General features: G+C 32.2%; 1 pseudogene; it reads left to right on the top strand.

Annotated features, from left to right (window-relative positions):
- Positions 1-397: 397 nt before the first annotated feature.
- Positions 398-1,351, top strand: LOC109680344 (olfactory receptor 8H1-like; annotated as a pseudogene).
- Positions 1,352-8,270: the final 6,919 nt, after the last annotated feature.

Genomic DNA, 8,270 nt, shown 5'->3' with positions numbered 1-8,270 from the left:
TTCTTAACCCTTTTGTTTATCTAAACTATATAGATTATAGTAGTATATATGGAAAAATAGTCCACGTGGATTAAATGTGTTAATAAGTAAAAGTATTGGACCAGTATCAGGTCCTTTCAATTATGAAGAAATTCATCTGTATTATATGACACATAAAGTCAATTTTATTCCAATTTCTACATGCGGTGATCATTTTTTTTCAGGCATAGTATATTGAAGAGAAACATCTATCTGCTCAGCAGTGGGTTTTTGAGTAAAATAAAAGTATATTGTCAACATTTATGAAGAAAAATTATTTATAAAAATTCCTAGAGGACCATTAACATAAAAAAAAGCTTTTAAAAGTCATTGAGCCAAGTTTTGACTTTGAGTCCTCAACAGTTTAGAAGAGCACACTATGAATACATGGGAGAAGAAACTTGTGCCTGACTTCATCCTGATGGGACTAACAGACTGAAGAGATCCAGCTGCTGCTCTCTGTGCTCTTTCTCCTGATATACCTGGTCACTGTGCTGGGAAACGTAGGGATGAAACTGATCATTCGCCTGGATCTCCAGCTTCACACTCCTATGTATTTTTTTCTCAGTCACCTGTCATTTCTTGACCTCTGTTACTCAAATGTCATCACTTCTAAAACCTTAGGGAACTCAGTGACTTCCAACAAGAATATTTCTTTTATGGGCTGCTTAACACAGATGTACTTTTTTGTTTGGTTTAGTGTTGCTGAATGTGTTCTTCTCTCCTCGGTGGCCTATGATCAGTACATAGCCATCTGCAATCCTCTACATTGTCCAGTTATTATGTCCACGAGGCTGTGCTGTGTCCTGCTCACTGGGTCCTAAATGATTGGCTTTATGGATTCCTCTGTCATGGTGATTTACATGATTAAATTGCCTTTCTGCAACTCTGATTTAATGATATAATCCATCACTATTTTGGTGACACATCCCCAATTTTAGCCCTGTCCTGTGAGGACACATTTAACATGGAATTGTGATATTCATTTTTGCAGGTTCTATACTAGTCATGTCCATTATCACAATATCTGTGTCCTGTATGTCTGTTCTCTATACTATTCTAAGAATTATTTCCTCTTCAGGAAAGAAAAAAGCCTTTCCTACCTGCGCCTCCAATCTGTTGGGAGTCACCACCTTTCATGGCACTATGATCTTTACTTATTTAAAACTAAGTAAGTCCTACTTCTGTTTTTAATACCATTGTGATCCCCATGGTGAATCCTCTCATTTATAGTTTTAGAAACAAAGAAGTGAAAAATGATTTCATTAGAGTCATGCCAAACGGGGGGGGGGGGCTCCAGACAAATAAAATGAGGGTGATGCTAAGCATTTAATTACTCACTGGTTTATTCCCAATTACTTTAGCTAATTTAATTCACAAACAAAAAACATCTGAATGAAAAAAAAATCAGGTCCTAAATTTGTATTTATAATAAAGCAAACCTAATAAAATATAATGAAGTTTTAGAAAAATGGTATATACTAACATTGCAGTCAACTTGAAAAAATTTGAAGTTTATTAAGGGGACACTGTAACTATTGTTGATACTTTTTTGTATTTCTAGATAAGTACTTGTGATTTTATGATGAGACATGACATACCCATAAAATTTCTGACATTTCCTATTTGCCCTATAGCAATGTTTAGATTTCACTTAAAAATGCACCATTTGACAAAGTCTTTGTCAGTGAGAGCTGTGGGATGAATGTGGTCTCAGTAATAAGCAAAATCAAGGCACATTCAGCAGAGCTTTGCATCTGAAATACTGTGAATTTACCAAGTTAAAAATCTTCATGCAGTGAGATCTCTTGAGTGTGTTCCTGGTAACGATTTGAAAATCATACCTTTCTGTGACATGTCACATTGCTTTGGGTAATTAATGCTTTTACCCGATTCCTTTGAGTTTGTAGCATCCTACAAAAAAAAATCCTCCAGTTAAATGCTTGACTCATCCTTATTACACTTTTGATAGTAAAAATGTTGTAAAACAAAGACTTGACAAGGAATTTAGAGTTTGTGCTACACCACAAACTTTGGTTAATATTAGAATTTTAAGATTTCTTTCATTTTAAACTTTTTTCTATATTTTTTGAAATTCTGTTTTAATTTTCTCTGCTACTGAAAAGTTATTTGAGGAAGTATAGTTCCACTTGCAGAGCAGTTTATTTCATATCAATTGTTATGTGTATTGTTAGAATAATATGATTTTAAAAATTATTAACATTTGAAAATTACATTAATGTTTTATGTAAAATTATCTTTCAGTTTCCTTAATTGTTTTATGTGTATTTAAAATACAATCCTCTTAATTTAGGAGTTAAAAATTTAATTTTTAAAAATTTAAATGATGATAAATGTAATTTAATATCACACTTTAAGAACTCTCAACCTATTTATTAAAATCTTCTAAATATACACTGCTATTTTTATAATTTATTACAAAATTTTTCCTTGTCCAATGTCAGTGCCATATAAAACTACTTTGACTTATTTTTCCTTTGATATCTGTGCTGCATATAATTTATATTTGATGGTATTTTTGTTTGCATTCAGAAATCACACATTAGAGGACCGGGTGCATTGTTACACACCTTAATCCTGGCTACACAGGCAGTAAAGATGGGAAGGTAATGGTTGGAGACCAGCCTGGGAAAATGTTAGCAAGTTTCTGCCACAAAACATGAGGTAGGCATAGTGGCTTCTGCCTATAATTGCAGCTAATGAGAGTTGCAGGTCAGCAAGGCCAGATAAAGGCAAAAACCATTATACCCTAATGAAAAGAAAGTAAAGGGAAAAGGACTGAGGGCATGGCTCAAATAGTACAGTGTTTGCCTAGCAAGTGGGAGGCTAAGGGGTCAAATCACCAAATAAATAAATAAAGAATTTAGTAAAAATTTTCTGTTTACTAGTACACTGCTTTGTCTCCTTTCTGATCCTGTAATGCCTTATGTCATTTCATATATCATGGGGTTTTTCGACTGTTCTAGTCATTTTTATAAAATTTTTTCCGTGATTTCATTCATTTTTTTCTATGATTTAGAATGCTTACAATGTCATTTTATGTTGGTAAAAATGTTCAATAGAAGCTATAAGTTTATAGACAGTATTTAAGTTGGGAAGCTTCTCAAATTGAGACTATTTCATCTACTTTATGAAATATACCAAAAAGTATTTATAGAATGATATCAAATAATTATAATCTCTAGGCACTATGAAAGAGTTGAACTGTTTGCATTTATTGTATAAGTTAAATTTATATCTGCACATTGCATTTCATAAAAGATGCTGTCTCAAATATTTTGATATAGGATACTTCATGGTACCATGTCAAAATGCTATACAATATAAGCAGCATGGCAAAATATTTAATAGCTGTTTTTGCTTTCAAAAAATTGATGCATAAACAAGAGTGATTTGATATTTGTTCAGCACATATCCAAAGTACTTTAAGTATATAATTAACATATTTTGTGTTCATAAGATTAGTGGCAGGTGGGTTTTAGCAATAATCAGATTTTAATGTAATGTAATAGAAAGTCATCCTTTGCATTCTTGGAGCAAAATCTTAAGAATTTTTCTGGAGCTTTTTTTAGATTTTAAATAAAAACTAGAAAAACAGTTTAGTTAGAGATAAAATTGTAACTCAATTTCATAAAAGTTTAATATTACCAGCAGAAATGAAGACCCAAACAACTAGGAAAAGTCATCTATATTTATCTCTAGGTTCCATTAAGAATAGAAAACCTGTAGGAATGTAATTAAACATAAGGGTATGATTTAATGGAATCAGATTGAAAGAGAGGACCTCACAAACCTTTTCCATATTTTTCTTAGTTTCTTTGTGCAGCAGTTCTTTCCTTGGATATAGATTAAAATCCTTTTGCAATGAGGTTCAGATAATATTCTTTCTGACAAGGTGGGCCAGAACATTTCTTTAAGGCCACTTCTGACCTGAACAATGGTAGAATATCAGAGTGATGTTTCTAGGATGAGTGAGTGAACTTCTTGTTTGATGACCCAACTTGGGAAATAAAATTTTAGTTTATAGACTTTCTTGAGGGATAAAGAAGCAGGAGAAATAGGAGTGAAAAAATTCAGACAGACTTTGCTCTGAGACACTTTCAATCTACTTAATTTCCAAGTACTCTGCATAAAATGTTGATATATTTTGAGTGTCATGGCCTGATGATACATGACATATCATGTATCTAACATATGTTCCCATCTGAAACTTCAAAAAATTATGACAAGTTGAGCATATAGCTGTGGTGAGGAGATTTGGATTAGTAGATAAGAGGTAAATGATTTGCAAAGGAAGAAAATAACCTAATGAGAATAAGAATTAATAAACAGGAGAAAATAAATTAAAGCACCTTGAATGGTCCAAGTATAAAAGAACAAATCTAACTCATTCACTATTAAATGTTTTCTTTTCTTTTTATTTATTTATTTTTTTGGTCAGTACTGAGGTTTGAACTCAGGGCTGGCCTTAAACAGTGATTCCCTTACTCTCTTCCTCCTGAATAACTAAGATTACAGGCGTGAGCCACCAGTACCCAGTCAAATGTTTTCTTCATCATTACCTCTATTTTTACTTTATTGTTATTCTTGGTGGGAGTACATTGTGGCATTTATATTTACAAAGGTTCTTGCAGCGTATCAGATATATAGTAATTCAATTCATCCCTCCACCACCACCCTTCAGCCCCCTTCCCCTGATTCCTGCAGTAATTTCAACAGGTATCATTTTTGCATTTACATACGTGTGTACACTGTATTCATCCTTCTACCCTCTTACCCCACCATCTCCCCATCATACTGGTGATCCCCCTCAGAACCTGCTCCTCCTTCCTCTTCTCTGATTTTTAGAAGAAAAAAGATAAAACACAAAAACAAAAGTATGTCATGCTTGAGATAAAGATAGCTACACAGGGAGTTTCCTTGTGCTGTTTCCATGCATATATATATATATACGTATATATATATATATGCATATATTACAATCCAATTGCCTCATCTTCTCTAGTCCTTTCACCGCTCATCTGGATTATTGTGTTTGATGCAACTCTTCAGGTTCAGATGATAGAATCATCTCCTTGGGAGCAGACTGAATTCCATCATAGAAAAATAAACGTGCTACTTAATGTTCCTTCATATGAGCAAAAAAAAAAATACACTGTGGAACAAAAAGATATGCAGCAAAACAAATAAAACTGAAGTTTAGGTTTAAGTGAAGTTAGGTTTTTTCTATTTTCATGAGCTTTCATTGGGATACAGATTTTGGAACAATAAAAAATACAAAGCCATGCCTAATAGAAGAGAAAGACAGGACTGTGGAATGTGGAAGTACTTGTAACAAATGAGGAAGAATCACAGCATTAAAGTTGAATAGTTATTCAGATCCTGGAGTAGCCTTGCATTGTAGACAATTTTAGGTTATTTTCTAAGTCATGTTTTTACTTATTTTGTTGATCATTAGTTATTGTTTCAATAAACAATAGTTTACATTCAAGTTTTGGAATTTCCAAATAGATTTATGTGATTGAAGACTGAAAACCAATGGCTTTAAAAAATAGTTTATAGTATTAAGTAGAGCAGAACAAATGAATGTAAAAATGCCTAGCTTGTTTTGAGAGTGTGAGGATAAGTTTTATAGAGGAACTAAAGAATGAGGATTTAAATTCACACTGAAATATAATTAATATTGGAAATTTCAAACCATAGAATATTGGCTATAATATTTGGAACCATAGTTCATGAAAATCAATATACAAAGACACTAAAATCACATTTGTGCATCTATAATAATAACATGGATTCATCTGGACGTGGGCATAGCTGTATGACTTGTACAATAGGTTAACATTCATACTTTTTTGAGAACTGTTTATTGAATTCCTTTGCACATTATTGATTAAATTATTCATGTCATGAAAAAATGGAATTTCTATCATTTTCTGTGTAAAACTTTCTTCATTCAGTTTAAACTGTAATATTTGATGATCTGTTCGTCAATAAAAGCTGTGAGATGCATTTGCTCTCTGAGGTAGGAAAAAATCGTGGATCTCACTTTGCAATGCTTGGACCTGAAATACAACAAATTTACAAACTTAAAAGTCTTCATGAGACTTTTATGTGTGTACCTGTGAAATTTGAAAATCAAAAACTTCCATGAATATTAAGAATTCAGTGTGGTGAGATTACTATGTTCACTTCTGTACATCAACCACATTCAAGTTTTTTATTTTGTTCCCTTTCCCTATGCCTCCCATGTGCATTCTCCCCTTAGTGTGTGATCATTGCCCAGTAGTATTACGGCATTTGTTTTAGGTATATAATCCACATATGAGGGAGAACATGTGATTTTTGGACTTCTGAGCAGGACTAACTTTGCTTAAGATGATGTTCTCCACTTCCATCCATTTTCCTGCAAATGACAAAATTTCATTCTTCTTTGCAACTGAATAAATTCCATTGTGTATAAGTGCCACATTTTCTTAGACCATTTGCTATTAAGACTTTTTGCATAAAAGTGTGGTAATTTTTTTTCAAAATGCTTCCTGAGTTTCAAAAGCACAACTTCTCTTTTTAGCACTTGATTTAAAAATCAAGAAAAGTTCTAAACTGTCAATTAATTTATTAACTGTTTTAAATATGTGTTATATTTCTCTACATTTATATATTCCATGATTTTACCTTGTCCAAAACAAGGTAAAAGTAAAAGTATTGTGTAAAAGTATGTGGCTTATTTTTGCTTTGATGTTTATGTTCTATACTTCATTTACTTCTGTGATTTAGAAAATTCATAATATCTGTTTTTCTTGGCAAACATGCTCAAGAGATTATATAATGATATAGACAGCATTTAAGTTAAAAAACATTCTTAAAGTCTTTAAGATTACTTTATCTTGTTTTCCACAGAGGTCAAAAATAATCTTCACAATATTTTAAGTGATGAAAATCTAAAAAAAGTATGAAAAATTAGAGCTATTTGCATTTCTCTTATAACCTTGATATTGTATCACTTCATTCTATATTTTGTAAAGATGCTGTCTAAAATAATTCAATTTGTAATATTTGGTTCACATTGCTATGTTAAAATTGTACATATAATATAAATATATTATTTAAAAAGAATGCAATGAATCATGGCAAAATATGAAATCTGTTTTGCTTCCAAAAAATTGATTGGTACATAAAAGAAGTAATCTATTTGCTCATCACCACTATGTTCAGTATGCAAGGATTTTGATATAATTCTCATATTTGATTTCTTTTCATTAGTTTTCATTTATTCACATGTGCATACATTGTTTGGGTCATTTCTTCCCTCTGCCCCCCTCTCTCATTATTCCCCCCCCCAGGTAGAAACTTTTCTGCCCTTATCTCTAATTTTGTTGAAGAGAAGACATAAGCATAATAAGGAAGACAAAGCGTTTTTGCTACTGGAGTTAAGGATAGCTATGCAGAAAGATTCCAGCACTGCTTTCATGTACCCATGTGTTACAACCCATGTTGATTCATCTCTAATTGATCTTTACACTGGTTCCTGATCCCCTTCTCATGTTATTTGTCACTTTAAGGTTTCATATTTGATGTTTAACAAGTTTCCTGGCAAGTGGGAATTATATGTACAAAATTTTATTTTATTTTTTTCCTTTATGGTTCTGCTGGGTGAGGGTACATTGTGGCATTTACACATTTTTTGCACTATATTCACTATCCTACCCCTTTTTCCCAACATCTCCCCTCTCCCACTGTTGCTAGTTATCCTTCCCTGGGTGGACTTGTTCTGCCCTCCAGTTCTCCAATTTTTTAGAAGAAAAAAGAGAAAATAAAAAAACATAACATTTTAGTTTGTTTGGGATAAAGGTAGCTATACAGTGTGTTTCCTTTTGATATAGGCATCTATTATATATGTTATAGCCCTCAATGACTTTTTTTCTTAATTTTAGTCTTATGCCATTGAAAGCCATCCTTTTTTTGTTTCAGCAAAGGCATAAGAATTTTCCTGGAATTTTATTTATATCATACAGATTTTAATCAATTCAATCAGCATAAGGTACTGTATTCAAAAAATAAATTTGGAATCTACCTCAACCCTTTCTCTTTAAGTGTATTTTGTAGCTATGTTTTATACATGACTAAACTGGAATGGAGAGAAATCAAATAACTTCTTCATGATATTTCCCCTAGTGTTACAATGAACTTACATTTGAAAACAGAGAATTTATCCTAGAGCCCACTACTCA

The sequence above is a fragment of the Castor canadensis genome, chromosome 1 (genome assembly GCF_047511655.1).
Source record: "Castor canadensis chromosome 1, mCasCan1.hap1v2, whole genome shotgun sequence".
NCBI lineage: Eukaryota > Metazoa > Chordata > Mammalia > Rodentia > Castoridae > Castor > Castor canadensis.
This window is presented reverse-complemented; position numbering and strand designations above follow the sequence as displayed.